This window comes from Danio rerio, chromosome 13 (genome assembly GCF_049306965.1).
Source record: "Danio rerio strain Tuebingen ecotype United States chromosome 13, GRCz12tu, whole genome shotgun sequence".
NCBI lineage: Eukaryota > Metazoa > Chordata > Actinopteri > Cypriniformes > Danionidae > Danio > Danio rerio.
In genome coordinates, this window is record NC_133188.1 from 23,628,402 (window position 1) to 23,645,241 (window position 16,840).

Below are 16,840 nucleotides of genomic sequence, written 5' to 3' on the forward strand. Positions count from 1 at the left end.
CAACTGAAAAATATAGCTTAAAGGGGCTAATAAATTTGACCTTAAAATGTGTTTAAAACTGCTTTTATTCTAGCCGAAATAAAACATATAAGACTTTTTCCAGAAGAAAAAAATATTATCAGAAATACTGTTAAAATGTTCTTGCTCTGTTAAACATAATTTGGGAAATATTTAAAGAGAAAACAAAAAACAAACTTTAACTGTATGTTTTGGTCCTTTAGATCTCAATGGCTACTTTTTTTTCCAACATTCCTCTGAATATCTTGTTTTTTGTTCAACATAAGAAAAAAAATCTTCAAAACTTACAGTAGAACACGAGTGTGAAGTAATGTGGGGAAGTTTTCACTTTTGGGTGAGCTATCTCTTTAACAGGTGAATAATAAACTAGTAGTTTAGTACCATCATAAAATCCTGTGTGATATCAGATGGAAAAGGTTTTAATAAGTTAAGAATGAACTAAAATTTGTAATATATTTAGGCATTCAGGTGATGCATATGACACTGCAGCCATTCAAAAGAAAGGGATTTTTGCATTCAAAGTCAGTCAGTCAATCACATTGCAGTGCAATTAACAGCGAATCTGAAACAGACAAAGCTCAGCTAAACACAAAGAGGAAGAGCTGTACATTGGGGAGGCGAAGACACAAAAGCAAGATTAAAACCATATAATGCAAAGCTGGAAAAAGCACAAAAGGATGTGACATCCAGGAACACTCGACAAACAGTGTAAAGGAGCTATTCAGACCAAGACACCCAAAAAAACTGCACAAAAATGAGACGATGCATTCACAAGCAGAGAAATAGAGATGGCATGGTTAAAACAGAAGGAATCAGCATAAAGAAAAGGTAAGACAAAAGATTTATGGGAGTATAGTTCTAAACAAACCAAGAGTAAGCATGGGAATGCCAAAGCCAGCAAAGGAATAGGTGATCTTTGCTACGTAAATGTCAAAAGCAGAATGATAAATCAGAAGTATGTAGCTCTCATGAAACTATATGTGAAAAGGAGAAATCCAGTGCATACTTTACTATCCCATGAGGCCATAGAAGAGATCTAGAAGTCACATAAGAAACTCAGCACAATGCATTGACAACAGACACTGAATTTTTGTTTTGTTTAAAATATATCAGAAACAAAATCATTAAATCAACACAGGTTAGATTACAAAAGTTGCATTACATAGGTCCAAGGTTCTCAACAGGCAGCCCGCAGGCCACATGCAAAATGTGACCTGCAGCTGTGCAGACTGATCAGCTCTCATGTTGCTGCATATACATGTAGTGAAGCACTAGGACTGTAACGTGTATTCATCCTGAACTGTCACCGTATTACTGTCATGATTCGGTTACATTTTCTGTCAGAAAACATGACACAGCAGTGCTCACGAGTGGTTCTGCTATTTTCCTGGTGTCATGACAACTTCCTACTTGCAACTAGTCCCACTTCCGAGTTCTTCTGATTGGTCTACTTTTCTGAAACTGACAGTATGTGTTAAAAATGAGTGCTGCTGTGTTTCCACACGGCTTCTTAACATTCAGTGCTGCAAATGACTCGAGTGGTGATGCGCGTCCGTAAACAATGGAAATACAAGATATTGTCTCATCATGTGAGCTCGTCAGTCGGTGAGTGTTCTTTACACACACATAATATTAAACAGCTGGATCTGCTGCAAGGATGGACACTGTGCTGTATTTTCAGTAAACGAGATTTCAGTTTGGAAGCTTACTGAATCTTACATTTTCTATATAATTATTTTATTTCCATTGTTTTAGGAGAGGGTTGAGATGAATTTTTAGACTATAAATTCTTTGTTAGTTTTCTGAGTATAAAGTTTTATTTTTAATTACTGCTTTTAATTTTAATTTATGCATTAAAATCTTCAGCTGTTGTACCGTACTAGTTCCAAACCGTGACACCAAAACCGAGGTATATACCGACCCATAGTGTATACTTTAGACTTTAGTGTATACCGTTACATCTATAGACTTCAGTGTATACCGTTACATCTCTATGAAGCACACAATTAGTTTTTGCATTCATTTTTTATAATATTATAATGCTTTAAAAATATGCTGCAATGTCAACAAAAATGTCGACAAAGCAATGTTAACAAAACAAATAGGCATTTACATGTATTTTTGAATACAATTTTTAATTAAACAATCTATAAACTATAATTTTACATTCTATTGCATTATTTGCACATGCGTCATGATAGTGAAGTGGGTAGCACAATCGCCTCACAGCAAGAAGGTTGCTGGTTCGAGCCTTGGCTGGGTCAGTCGGTATTTCTGTATGGAGTTTGCATGTTCTCCCAGTTCACGTGGTTTTCCTCCAGATGCTCCGGTTTCTCCCACAAATGCAAAGACATGCAATAGAGGTGAATCGAATAAGCTAAATTGGCTGTAGTGTTTGTGTGGGTGTTAATGCAAGTGTATGGGTGTTTCCCAGTACTGGGTTGTGGGTGGAAGGGTATCCGCTGCATAAAACATATGCCTGATTAGTTGGCAGTTCATTCCGCTGTGGTGACCTTTGAATAATAAAGAGACTACGGCTAAAACAAATGAATGAATGAACATGTAAATTTCACATCTATCGGGAGACTACCGTGAACAATGCCAAATCCTTATGGAACCTTTCATTTCATTTTACTGTACTTTGGATAATAAAAAAATGGATTTTTAACTCTGCGTAGTAATGTGAATTTGCTTTTATGGAGGTACATGGAAAACCAATGTGTCAAAAGCCTTCTTTAGACAAATAAATAATGTTCAAAAAAGTGGCCTACTGTATCTCATGTGCTTGATATTTGGCCCTCAGGCTAACCAAAGTTGATAACCTCTGACATAGGTTAAATTAAAAGACAATGCACTAAACAGATGCACTACTGTTTCAAAGTTTAGGGTCTTTATTGCATGATTTTTAATAAGGATAATGAGGATAATTATAAGGAAAAAAAAGCAGTTTTTGCGGGAAATTGAAGATTGTTTCCAGTATTGAAAACAATGTGACATTCATTCATTCATTCATTCATTCATTCATTCATTTATTCATTCATTCATTCATTCATTCATTCATATGTTTGCTTGTTCATGTGTTTATTAGAATAGTATAAAACACTTTATTTCAGTTTTGTGTATCTTACAATTATGAGAAAAAAGTACTATGAAATTAAAGAAAATTAAAGAAGTTAATTAAAATTAACTTCGCTATTGTTAAATGAAAATAATAATAATAATAATAATAATAATAATAATAATAATAATAATAATAATAATAATAATAAAGACTAGATTGATTTGAAATACAACATTTTATGGACCGATTTAGGGTCACATTTGATCAAATAAATGCATTCCAGAAGTATAAAATTGGTTTATTTGTAGTCTAGCAATGCAATAGATTCACTCGTTTGGATGAAGTGTGAGATTTTGTACTTTATTCTATAGCACAGTATAGCAGACCATCCAGCGTGCTCACGAATGCTGTGCAGCTACACACAAATCCAATGCCCTTTGAGTTGTCATACAGAGCGAAAAAAGACTCACATCAGTTTTACAAGAAATGAACAAAATTAAATAAACTATATTACCAAAAACAATTACATATTTAAAAACATCCAATATTTAAAAAAGGAATGATAAAAATATTAATTAAATATCAAGCAATTTTCTAGGAATAGCTATTTAACAGAGAGAATATATTCACCCAGCAGTCTGTGAAACATGGTGACACAGACTGATGATGGATTAATGATGTTGCTTTGACTGTTGGAGATCTTTGTACTTGACTTTACAAATAAAGAAGTGAAACTGAGGATTTGAGCGAGGGGGGCTGATCATTTATAAGACCGGCACAAAGACAGGAACAGCTGGATACAATGCAGTTTTTTTATTATTATTTTATCTTATTAATTTATTTATGGTCCTGAATATTTGTGGAGAGCAGCTGTGATTTGATAAACACAGAGAATAAAACACAGAAGGCAGCTTTGGGAAGAAGTGCGACGTGTCTGGTTTGGTCCAATTGTAGGTCATGAAGCAAACGCATGATTAGAAGAGTTGGAGTCACGCTGAGATGAAAATCATGTCTTTTCATTGGCTTTCAACTTTCATTCATTTGCAACTTTTCTCTTCCTTTCTTTCTTGTGTGTGTGTGTGTGTTTTTTCTTTCATGCCCTGCCAGCCTCTCTGTTCCTCTCCCACCATGGGGTCGCTAAATCCTTGGTGAAGCAGAGGTCTCGATGAGATTTCTCATTATATTGAAAGGCTTTAAATATGAGCAACAGACAGACAGCTTTTCTGACTGAGTCAATATTTAACAACTGTCTGGACAACACTGCCAAGACTAGGGATGAATAGTTGATTTGAAACTGAATATTGTTTTATTGGTTGGAAACTGTATTGTCAATCAATAAATAAAATAAATAAATAAATACCCTATAAATAGTTTTTATTATTATTATATATATATATATATATATATATATATATATATATATATATATATATATATATATATATATATATATATATATATATATATTTATTTATTTATTTATTTATTTATATATATATATATATATATATATATATAATAAAACATTCACATTTACAAGATAATAAAAAAGATAATAATTAATTAGTTCATTTATTCATTATGTTTCTTTCGGCTTAGTCTCTGATTTATCAGAGGTTGCCACAGTGGAATGAACCACCAACTATTCTAGCATATTTTTTTATGCAACGAATGCTCTTCTAGCTGCAACCCAGTACTGGAAGCATCCATACACTCTCGCATTCACACACACACACACACGCACACGCACACACACTCATACACTATGGCCAATTTGGACAACACTGCCAAGAATGAAGATGAATAGTTGATTTCAAAATTAATATTGCTTTATTTGTCAGAAACTGCATTGTCAAAAAAAATAAATGAAAAAATAAATAAAATATCATGATATTAATTAAATAAATTAATTAATAAAGTAATAACATAAAAACCTGTAAACAGTTGTTTTTTTATTTAAATTTAATAAAAATCTAACATTTAATTTAAAAAGAGAATTCATTCATTAATTCATTTTCCATCAGTGTACTCTCTGATTTATCAGAGGAACGCAGCAGCACGAGGGTCTTTAATGAACCTTAAAGAGCACATGTCACTCCTCTACTCAACTGTTTGCGCTGGCTGCCAGTTGCTGCTTGCATCAAATTCAAAGCTCTGAAGTTTGCTTAAAGCGATTTCTGGCTGCGCCCCTTCTTATCTGCTCTCACTTCTGCAGATCTATGTGCCCTCCAGAAACTTGCGTTCTGTGAATGAACGTCGCCTCGTGGTTCCATAAAGAGGGAAGAAATCACTTTCCCCAACGCTCGACTCAATCTGCCCAGTTGGTGGAATGAACTCCCTAACTGCATCAGAATGGCAGAGTCACTCGCTGTTTTCAAAAAACGCCTAAAAACTCAACTATTTAGTTTCCACTTTCCTTACTAATATACAAATCCCTCTCTGACTCCTCCACTTACTACAAAAAAAATAATTATTATAATTACTAATGTTTTGCTTCTTACACTTTCTTTACATACCTGAAACGTGCCTATAGCACTTATTCATTGTTGCTCTTATAGTTGTGTAAATTGCTTCTTTGTCTTCATTTGTAAGTCGCTTTGGATAAAAGCGTCTGCTACATGACTAAATGTAAATGTAAATGTAGGTTGCCACAGCGCAATGAACCGGCAAGTAATCCAGCATATCTTTTAATCAGCGGATGCCCTTCCAGCTGCAACCCAGTACTGGGAAACACCATACACTCTAACACTCCCATGCACACCTAAGTGTCAACTCCTGAATTTTTTTTGTTTTCACAAGCAAAAATTGATAATTACAAGACCAGAATAGACAAACTTGAACATAATTTGAACAGTAATTTCCGGTATTTTAACACTATGACTGATCTTTTGTCTTATGGCTTATGGCTCTTATGGTGCTATAAAGGGATCTTGTCTGAGGTCATTGATGATGAACTAATTTTTGTACCTTGTGTAAGAAATTGTTTTGCTCTATTTTGTTTAGTGATACTTGAGTATGTTGCATGGACACAATTTTATTGCGGTTAAGACATATCCAGTAAATCCAGAGAGCGTTTTTAAGTGTTCTCTACATTTTTCCATAGATGTGTCTGTTGTTTTTTTCAATCTACTTTAAATACAACAAATAAACAACATAAATACCATAAAACATATAATAAAGTAAAAACTTAATCTTTTAAAAAGGAGATTCAAAAGTACCTAACAAATTAGCTCTCCCAACGTTTTTCTGGAGACTATTCCAAAGCCTCAGTCGCCCCTGGAACAGAGCTGTTTCATGGGAACAACTGAAAGATCACTCAGGAAAGATCGCAGCAGGATTAATTTCTCTAAACCCTGCCATAAAACTGCCTAAAAGTCCATTTATGACAGTCTCCAGTGTGCATCCCTCCCACCTGTTTAAAAACAGAGTAATTATGTAGTTGCCCCCATCTACCTACTTTCTGACTGGCACTTGTTGTTGGTAATTGTGTAAATTTTGCATGCATCTGTGGTGACTGGCTGAGGTTGAATCTGGCACAGGCATCGCCCCTACTGATTCCAGCTGTCAGCAGTGTCTATTAACAATGATAAATCACTCCCCTACTTCTCAATCCAATCATACAGACCACAGCAGGCCTTAGATCTGGTCACCTCTGACTAAATGATTTTTGGACAGTGTGGGGCAGTGCGCCAAAGCACCCGCTCTATGCTTTTGTGTTAGATTACGCTATTAGCACACCGGATTCTGAGCTTTACATCTTGCAGCCTGGCCTTGTAATAGTGGAACATGTTACTCTAATGATTAAGCAGCATTTACACAACCATATAACGTGTTTGGCAGCTCTTTGTATTTATAATGACATGCAAAAGTCAAAAACAAAAAAAACATTTGCTTTCAGAATTTAAAGAGCCAGATCACCTAAAAAGGGATTTTACACTTAATCTAGGGGGTTTTTGGGTTTATAAACCGCAAAAATCAGTTCAAAACACAGTGGAAAATGTGTAAAAATATTAAAAAGCCTTTATTGATATGGCTATTCCTTAAAACTGTGCCTACAAGTTTCTGTAAACAACTGCCTTAATTAAGGTAACAGTGATTAGGTGTTCAGAGTTTCTTTTGAATGCTATGGCCTCATGACTCATTAGAATATCTAAACAATACTAAAATAATATATCAAACACAAGGTCAACTCAACAATCATTATTATTTATTATTTGTACACTATAAGTGTTTATTTGTCATAGTTTGTGGTTTATATATGGATGTGAATATATATATATATATATATATATATATATATATAAATATATATATATATATATATTAGGGATGCTCGATATGGATTTTTTTGGCCAATACCAATAACCAATAATTCTACAGACTAGGAGGGCGATAGCCGATATGTCTAGGCCGATATTTATAAATATTTCAAAATGTTTTATTGTTATACAGCAAACTTCAGAAAAGATTGAACTGCTCTTGTGAACTGAATAGTCTATACTCAAGGCAAAAAAAAGAACTATATTCACCAATATTCACGATTTCACACATATCAGCATGCAAAAAATAAATAACTTAATTTTCTTCATAGCAAATTAACATGCAATTTGACTGTTGCATTAAAATAATAGGTTAAATAACAAAATGCGATTTAATCAATAAGGAAGTTAAATATACTTTAATTAAGATCAAAATGAAAAAGCTTAGGACTGAAACCAGCTCAAATGTTCTTGAATCAAACGTGTTACAGAGATGTACATATGTACAAATACTGTATGTAATGTCCGAAAAAAGCCTTTTTTTTAAGAGGTGTTTTGACAATTCTGAGCCATGAAAATCTAGATGCATAGATGCATCCTATTTGGCGTTTTAGATTCTTTTGAACAGATGCTGCAGTGCATGTCAATCAGACTACGATTCTTTGTCCGTTCTTGCTGTTAATAAACCGCTGTGAAGGACAGCTCTCACCCACGTTTGTTATAATGAATAAGAATATTCCAATCAAACTGAATACAATCGTACATCAACAACACATGGCAAGCAAAGTGTTGATAATAACAAATAATCATATTAGATTAAAAACAGCCCTGTTGTTTAGTACGTGTGCAGGGGTTTGGTTTGTGTGTGTTTGTTGTTGAAGTGGAGAGGGAGACAGAAAAGAGGAGCGTTTTTTTTACAATGAGATTTTCAGCGGTGATTGGGCCAAGTTACATGTGTCCTCGTTCATTCATCGGCTGCAACGGAAAAAAGAAGTTCACCCCGAAACTAATATTATTCGGCCCTGGAGTAATAAGTGAATCTCCCCTGCTATCTCTTACACAACAAAGAGACAGAGCAGGAAAGGTTTACACATGTAATATTTTTTCCTGATGCGATTTGAAGCAAAATACACAATGACACTCAATCAAACATATATAAAATGATGAGGAACATGGTTACTTACTGAGTTATTAATGCACAGCAGTACCACATGAAGAAATGGCGTACTTTTAAGGAATAAACAATGTGAGGAGAGCTCCATTACAGTGCACTGAACAAGTCTGAACATGTTCCGCCCACGCGTGCGTAAGGCAGGCAGGTCTGTACAATTACGTAATTTATCGGCTTAAAGATATCGGCCTAATTTAGACATCGGATCAATAAAGACAATCTTAAAAATAGCATTTATCGTCCGATAATGATATGGCCACCGATATATCGTGCATCCCTAATATATACATCTACATATATATATATATATGTAGATGTATATATATATATATATATATATATATATATATATATATATATATATATATATATATATATATATATATATATATATATATATATATATATATATRTATATGTATATGTATATATATATATATATATATATATATATATATATATATATATATATATATATGTATATATATATATATATATATATATATATATATATATGTATATATATATATGTATATATATATATGTATATATATATATGTATATGTATATATATATATATATATATATATATATATATATATATATATATATATATATATATATATATATATGTAGATGAGCAATATCACACGAGATAGCAGTGTGCTATGGCTGTATATCAGCACTGGTGTGAGGCGTGTGTTGGCACAAGGCCGCATGCCGTGTGATATTGCGTTTATACAACAGTTCGACGGCACAATGTTGTACATGAAAATGAAAATCAAACACACAGTGTCTAAAACCCTTTTGTATTACAGTAGGAACTACTTTCTTCTGCCATTCATTCACTTCTACAGCTGACGTCAGAACAGCAGAAGCCGTTATTTATTAACCAACATCACTTTAGAGCTAGTATTTGAATGACTCTCTATAGTGTAATGTGAAGCGCCGCTTCTCGTGTGTGATGTGATATATATATATATATCTTTACACGTTGTATTGTTTGAGAAATATATTACATAACATGCATATCTTTAAAAAAAACAAAACATTTTCTCCCTCTCTCAATGCTGAATTAATGATGATAGTCGAGTTGACCTTATGTATTTTCTTATTGGCTAGATATTCTAATTAGTCTTAAGACCATACAGTAGCATTCAAAAAAAAAACTCCAGACACACATTATTACCCAATTGAAGGCAGTTGTTTGCCAAAACGTGTAGGCGCAGTTTTAAGGAATAGCCATGTCAATTAAGGTTTTTTAATATTTTTCCAAATTGTTTTGAGTGCCTTGAACTGATTTTTGCTGTTTATTCTGTTCAAAGGTCAGATATTCAACATTGAACTTTTCTGCAACAAGGTAATAACATTACAAAGTTGTCTTTTTTTAAAGTGCCTTTTTGTGCCACAATGGTAACATTTAACATTTTCACAAAACATATTTGCCCTAGTAATTTGTAATCAATTGATTTAGCCCTGGGTTTAGCCTAGGTTTCCACCTGATATCAACATGCATTTTTAACAATTCGATGACAAGGGTCAGTCGAGGTGTTTGGTGAACACTTGTGTTAGGATTCTTAATTATCTCTCTCTCTGTCTTGTGTAATTTTGTTATATTATTAATATATTATATAGAGCTAGCAGATGTTGGGTAGCTAACAAGGAAATAAAAAAACAAGCGGCAAACAGGGAAACTAAGCAATTTGCATTGTTGTTGAGTGTTGCAATAATGATATATATATATATATATATATATATATATATATATATATATATATATATATATATATATATATATATATATATATATATATATATATATATATATATCATGGTAATTTTCTTTTTCTTATTGTCCACAGAACAAACCATCATTACACAATGACTTGTCTAGTTAACCTAATTAACCTAGTTAAGGCTTTTAATTGCACTTTAAGCTGTATAAAAGAGTCCTGAAAAATATCTAAGATATTATATACTGTCATCATGACAAAGAGATTAGTTAGAAATTAGTCATTAAAACTATTATGTTTAGAAATGTGTTTAACAAGAAACAGAAATTGGGGAAAAATATACAGGAAGGCTAATAATTCTGACTTTAACTGTATATATATTATGCATGTCAGGGTGCAAACATTTAGACCTCATTATGCTATGAATGATTTGATTTCTCCCTGCTGGGGAGGTGGGTATAAGCACAGTAAGGTTCCATCAGCCATATTTAAATATGCAATCTATCCATTCAACAAATGCTTGGCAGGTGAAATATATTTTGTTTATTGTATCTCTCTGCGATATGGATATTTCATATTCAACTATCATGATAATGATTATTTTTAAAATATATTGTGTAGCTTTAATGGGAAAATGATTTCAAGCATAATCCATGTATTTTGGTATAACTGAAATGTGAATACCTTGTTTTGCTGTGCTTTTTTACAACATCTTTCACAATAAAAACTTCTTTTGTGGTTGTTCAAACCTGTTTAATCATGTGAAAGCAATCCAAATGAATTTGTCAAGCTCAAAAATGTAACAAAAGTCTATAAGTGCATCACAACTTAACAGATCTTATACATGCACAAATAGATATGTCAGAAAGGAAAACATTACAAAATATCACATGACCCATATTTAAAACAAACTAAAACTATTAAACTTATTTTAGATAAAATTCTAGAAATAAAAAAAGAAATAAAGCATAATTCAAATGATTAAAGTGACATTTAAATTTAAGTATAACTAAAAGTAAAAATAATAAGCTAATTCAATATATATGTTTAAATACTAGAATGTGAAAACTCAAAAAACACTTACATTTGCATAAACATGTTAAACTTAAAATAGTGTTAGAAGAAAAACATTTACAATTAAGAGAAATGAGTTTCTCATGCTGTTATCAGCCAGAGTGTTTGATTTCCCTATGCTGTGCCTCTGAGGAGGGCAAAACAACAGCATGAATAAATGATGAAAGTGAACAGGGGCTGCCATAACACTAAAAACTTCAGCAAACTGCAAATCTGCAAAAACTTTTTTTCAATACCAGAGACCTTGGTAGCACAGCTGAATATGCTTCCACAGCGATTATAGTCCCCTACTAAAAAAAACACAAAAAAAAAAAAAAAAAACAGACATACTGCAGTATCAGATATTGGTTTTGTACAACTTTTGAAAGTCTAAAATAAACACAGCAAGCATTTAATGGCAAGTAAAATAAATCTAAAATATATATGACAAATTGCAGAGGAATTATTGTTTTCAGTAACATTCTGTGTCAAATGATATGTCTTTTTTTCTCTCTCTCCCAGCGGTGTAGTCCTCAAGGTTAGAGGTCAAGGTCAATGCGTATCAATCACTTTCCTTAGCGTTACACTTTTCTCTCACCATCTCCTCTCACCATAGGGAAAACGTTTGACCTCCACAAAGCAGAAAGACAGATGGTGGACTGGATGTGATGGGGTTTTGTGATGAGCTCTGTGTCACATAAAATCTAGTTGACATCATGCCGTACAGTCAGTCTGTTAACATTTCCCTCAAGAGCGCCTCAGTCCTTTATCAAAGCCCTAAATGATCTCTGCATGTCTCTACACTTCATCAATGGCATGCAGCCAATAACACGCTCAATGTTGAAGGGGTGAGTTCATCTTTTAAAGGGGAATGCTGCTGATGGAAATTCGAAATCTCCTTTTTTAAACATCATATACTGGGCATGATCATGTAAAAACAGCAAGTAAAATGTACTTTACAATAAGGTTTCATTAGATAATGTTAGTTCATGTATTTACTAACAAGAACAACACTAGTACAGTATTAAATAATAAGCTCATCATTTACTAATGCTTTATCAAAATCAAAATTCATGCTTGTTAAAATTAGTTAATGCACTGCGAGTTAACATGAACTAACTTTTTCATTAACTAACATTAACAAAGCTGAATTAATACTGTAATAAAAGCATTGTTCATTGATTTTTCATGTTAGCAAATACATTAAGTAATACAACCACATTGTAAAGGGATAACAATGCACTTTACATTATTATTCATTTTCATTCATATTTACAGGCCAAACAATTGAGAGATAAATATAAGTTGGTTCTGATTCTTTCTTGTTCAACAATTTGCATTTAATTCAAAGTGTTTTTTATATATTTTTATTCAGTTTAATTCATTCAACTACAATGTGCAGTTTACTTGCAATTTCCACACCATATTTGAGAGTTTACAAACTTTCCAAAAATATATAATATTAATAAATATAGATTAAGTGCAAAAAATAAGTTTGTTACAGACTACAGCGTGACAACAGAGACGAGTATTTAAACCCTGTGCTTTTTCAGAAGCTTTTTCAAGCAGGCAGTTCAAAACAGGAGCAAACATCAATGTCAGGGGTAATCCCAACCAGAGCTCATTCTGAAAATGTACCCCTATATACATTTCTGGAGAGCATCAAATGCATCCCATTAGCTATGTTTTTTGCTGGGGTTTTTTGTGAATCCACCAGAGGCCGCTATGTACACTTTTTGAGATCTCAAATTTCTCTCGCGAGTGCCATTTGTGCCTGCTCTTCTCGCATAAATCCACCAGAGGTTGCTGTCAACTGACTGACTGAATGTCTTATCAATCTCCCCACCCTCCTCCATCCCTAAATCCAACCAATAGTGTTTTCAAATGCTATCGAAAAAACAGAAAAGCCGTCACCTGGTTTTTACCAAATTTTCCTTTCTGGAACCGTTCTTAATCGGACTCAAACCCTGTTGTCATGGTCATCTCCTCTTTGTGTCTCAAGTCTGCTAACATACATGGCGAGATAACTGGACAAACTGGTAACAGCAAGGAAGCTGTCCATACAGAGGTAAGGGGTCAGCTGATAAGCGTGAAAAATAATCGCTTCATACTACCCTGTAGTGTTTGTTTTAAAAACGAAATGCAGTCATACGTATCTAGCTGCATAATTTGTGATCTCAGGAAATGTACATAGGGCTGCGTCAAACGCCTCAACGCTAAATTCACGCAAAGAGCCTTGCATGATGTCTATTCACATATTTGCCTTGACTTAACATGTAAATCACTCGTGCTTGACGCTTCATCTGTGTCTGATGATAACGCATAGTTACAGGTGGATTGCTGCAATGCATAATGGTGTGTGTCGTCCGGGTAAATGGCTTATTGAGAATACGGTTTGTTGGAGTGCCCTGTAGTGTGTCTGGTAGGTGCTTCATATGATAACCCTTAGATTTATAAATAAGTTATATTAAGTATTAAGCAATGTATCGCACTCTACAATACAACAACACAAAAATATTATATGATATTAGTACGCATGTACACTGGAAAAAAAAAAAAAAAGAAATTGACTGAAAACAAAATCTTGAGCTTGACAAACTATACAACTACTCTGCATTTCAGGTTTTTAAATGTCCTATACGCTTTACTATAGCTGCACATTAGCAACAGACAGCTATTCCGCAGATCCATCTAAACAGAAGAACTAAGGCGACAGGAAAAAAGAGAGAAAGAAAGAAATCGATGGTTTCTTGTACTCACAGCTTCAAGTTTCTATTTTAACATGGCCTGCTATTGATTAGCTTTCATAGCTGAAGTCTCCCTGAGCAGCAGCTCGCTCCAGGAGGATAGAAGAGAGTTTAGCAGAACAAAACCCGCAAAATAGAGAGAGGGGAGCTGGGAAATGATAGCCTGATGCTTCCTTGGCCTGCTTGATCCGCACTAACGGTTCCTGCTTAAGCATGGTCAGCGTACAGTTGCCAACATGAAAGGCTTTTGTGCTGCGTGATGGACTTTCCCAGAACAGCACTGCGCTGTACTACAGAGCTTTTATAGTGCAATAGAGGTTGACTTCGAGGGGTGAATCATTTAAAGAGAGCTTGCCAAGTGCTGTGCTCCCACTGAAATGAAAGGAGTTCCGTCGCTTTGTGTCAAGAGAGGCATCAAATACCTGTGAGGTGGACAGCAAGGCTGGCAGTGTATGGAAGCAGCACAAATGTAAGTGGCATGTGAATGGCAACATGTGCTAATCAAAAACAGAAGAACATTGTAGTACATAATACTTCAACCGGGGCTGGAAGTGATTAAGCGAGTGCTGAGTGGCACTCTAGGTGTTGACAGCTTCACAGTTTTATGTCAGTAGGCTATATGGATTTTATAAAGAGTTGCATGGCTATTCTGGAGGGTCGTACTACTCATACTGCCTAAAGCTGAAAGACCAGAACAAATGAAATGTTCTATGTAAACAAAACCAAATGACAGTCAACTTAGTTATGCTACAGGTCTGTTAAATGGATGTTTCTAATTGGTTGATGAACACTTTATGGTGTGCAGTTACTTAGTTACAAGGAAAGTAAATCTAAAGTAGTTCCAATTTATTTCAGTTATTTTAAAAGTCATTAAACAGTAAAAGAATCAAAACTATATCTGACAATATCGCAAAAATCAGACATTTGTGTTATATTTAGCTTTTCTGCAATTTATAATGCGATGTGAATACAATGTCACCAGATGACAAGAATAGTATTATTTGGAAAGAATTCAATTGAGATTTAATTAATTTGTAGAGTAGTGCATTTACATAAAATATAAGCAATTACAGCTAAGATAAAAAAAAACAATAAAGCAGTTTTTCAGAATAACAGTATTTAGCTTCTGAAATTTAATAATCAATTGTAAAATAACACTATATACAAATAAATACATGATTAAAAACAATTAATCTTTGTTATAGCTATGGATGTTATAATTTCTTACACCCAGATGCTTTAAATTCACTTAAAAAAAAAAAAAAAGCTTACAAATATCATTTTGTCATGACATATTTTCATTCTGTTATGATTAAACTTTGCAATTACTCCAAAAATCCAATCTTCCAAACTTTGATGCCTGCTCAGGTATAACTCAGATTTTACATTAAACATTCTGCAATGTGCAGCCCAGGCTCATTCTGAAAATGTACCTCTATATACATTTCTAGAGAGTGCCAAATATTTCCCAGGAGCTATTTTTTGTAGTTTTTGTTTATTCAAATCCACGAGAGGCCACTGTGTATGCTTTTTGAGATCTCAAATTTCTCTCATAAGTGCCGTTGGCGCCGGCTGTTCTTTTGTAAATCCACCAAAGACCGCTTTTGACTGACTGAATGACTAATCGACTGACCCACCCTCCCCCTTCCTTTAACCAAACCAATAGTGTTATAAAAAGCACATATTGACTCGCCCACCCACTTTCCGAAACCCAACTGACAAATTTAAAAAGCAATTCAGAAAAACATCTGATTTTTATCATATTCTCACCTGTTATTTACTTGTGTTTTTTTTTTTTTTTTTTGGATTCTGTTTTTGTCTTGCCTGCTTTCTGGAATCATTTTTCACCTGACTCGAACCATGTTATTGTGATCATCTCCTCTCTGCGTTTCAAGTCCACCAACGTACATGGCGAGCTAACTGAACAAATTGGTAACAGCAGGAAAGTGGTCCATACGGAGGTAAGCGGTCAGCTGATAATCGTGAAAAGAAACGGTCATACCGACCGGTAGTGTTCATTTAAAAAATTAAATGCAGCCATAGGTACTTCTGGCTACATAATTCACAATCTCCAGAAATGTATATAGGGCTACATTTTCAGAATGAGCCTATGTTGGCAATGCGACTATTGCAGATCACACATATCGATGCATGCAAAATCAATCAAAACCCACAAATAAATAAATAAGTGAACGAACGAATAAATAAATAAATAAATAAAACAGAAAAAAATAAGTTACAAACTATTTCCATTACTCATTTCTTTCTCTTCTGTACATTCACACATTTATGATACAGACAAACTTGCTCGAATACAGACAGAAACCATGTGCCAGCACTAGTGTTTCAATTGAAAAGCTACATGACACTTCTCTGTAACAAGGTTGTAATTGTGCTGTTCCTGAAGAAGATCTTTTGCAAGTAGTCTTGTTTGAACTTGTTAGCAAACATGGTTAAAAAGGATTTGCATGGCTTTTTTTTTCTTTGTTGGAAGCTTTTCTGTTAATGAGCTAATAAAATAATTAGTTTCAAATCAATACATGTATGTAATTATTTACTTGTGGGGAAAATAGCCCTAATACGCGGGATAACCAGGTTTTCACTTTTTCTGTTAACTTTACATTAACCTGAAAGAAGTTTCTAAAAATAGTTGGATGGATGGACGAATGGATATATTTGATTCTAAGCAACCACAAACGGTACAATAAAAAGCATTCCAGAGAGGCAAAAAAAAAAAAACAGCTAACAAAATTATACAGCAACCCATCCTTATTCATAGCCTTGCTTTCTGAAATTGT

General features: G+C 33.7%; 1 protein-coding gene and 1 non-coding gene across 21 annotated transcripts in view; one reads left to right on the forward strand and one right to left on the reverse strand.

Annotated features, from left to right (window-relative positions):
* The window catches only part of gfra1a (gdnf family receptor alpha 1a), a 293,308-nt gene that overhangs the window by 270,730 nt on the left and 5,738 nt on the right, over positions 1–16,840 (reverse strand).
* The window catches only part of ccdc172 (coiled-coil domain containing 172), a 216,616-nt gene continuing 200,269 nt past the window's right edge, over positions 494–16,840 (forward strand). For 4 of the 17 annotated variants that reach the window (XR_012389258.1, XR_012389257.1, XR_012389256.1 and 1 more), the window contains exons 1-2: positions 1,438–1,623; positions 9,835–9,869. This is a non-coding gene — a transcript (coiled-coil domain containing 172). Of the gene's footprint in view, positions 847–1,394; positions 1,624–9,834; positions 9,870–11,911; positions 12,144–16,840 lie in introns of those variants that run through there. The other 13 variants (XR_012389250.1, XR_012389249.1, XR_012389251.1 and 10 more) reach the window with 7 other exon arrangements.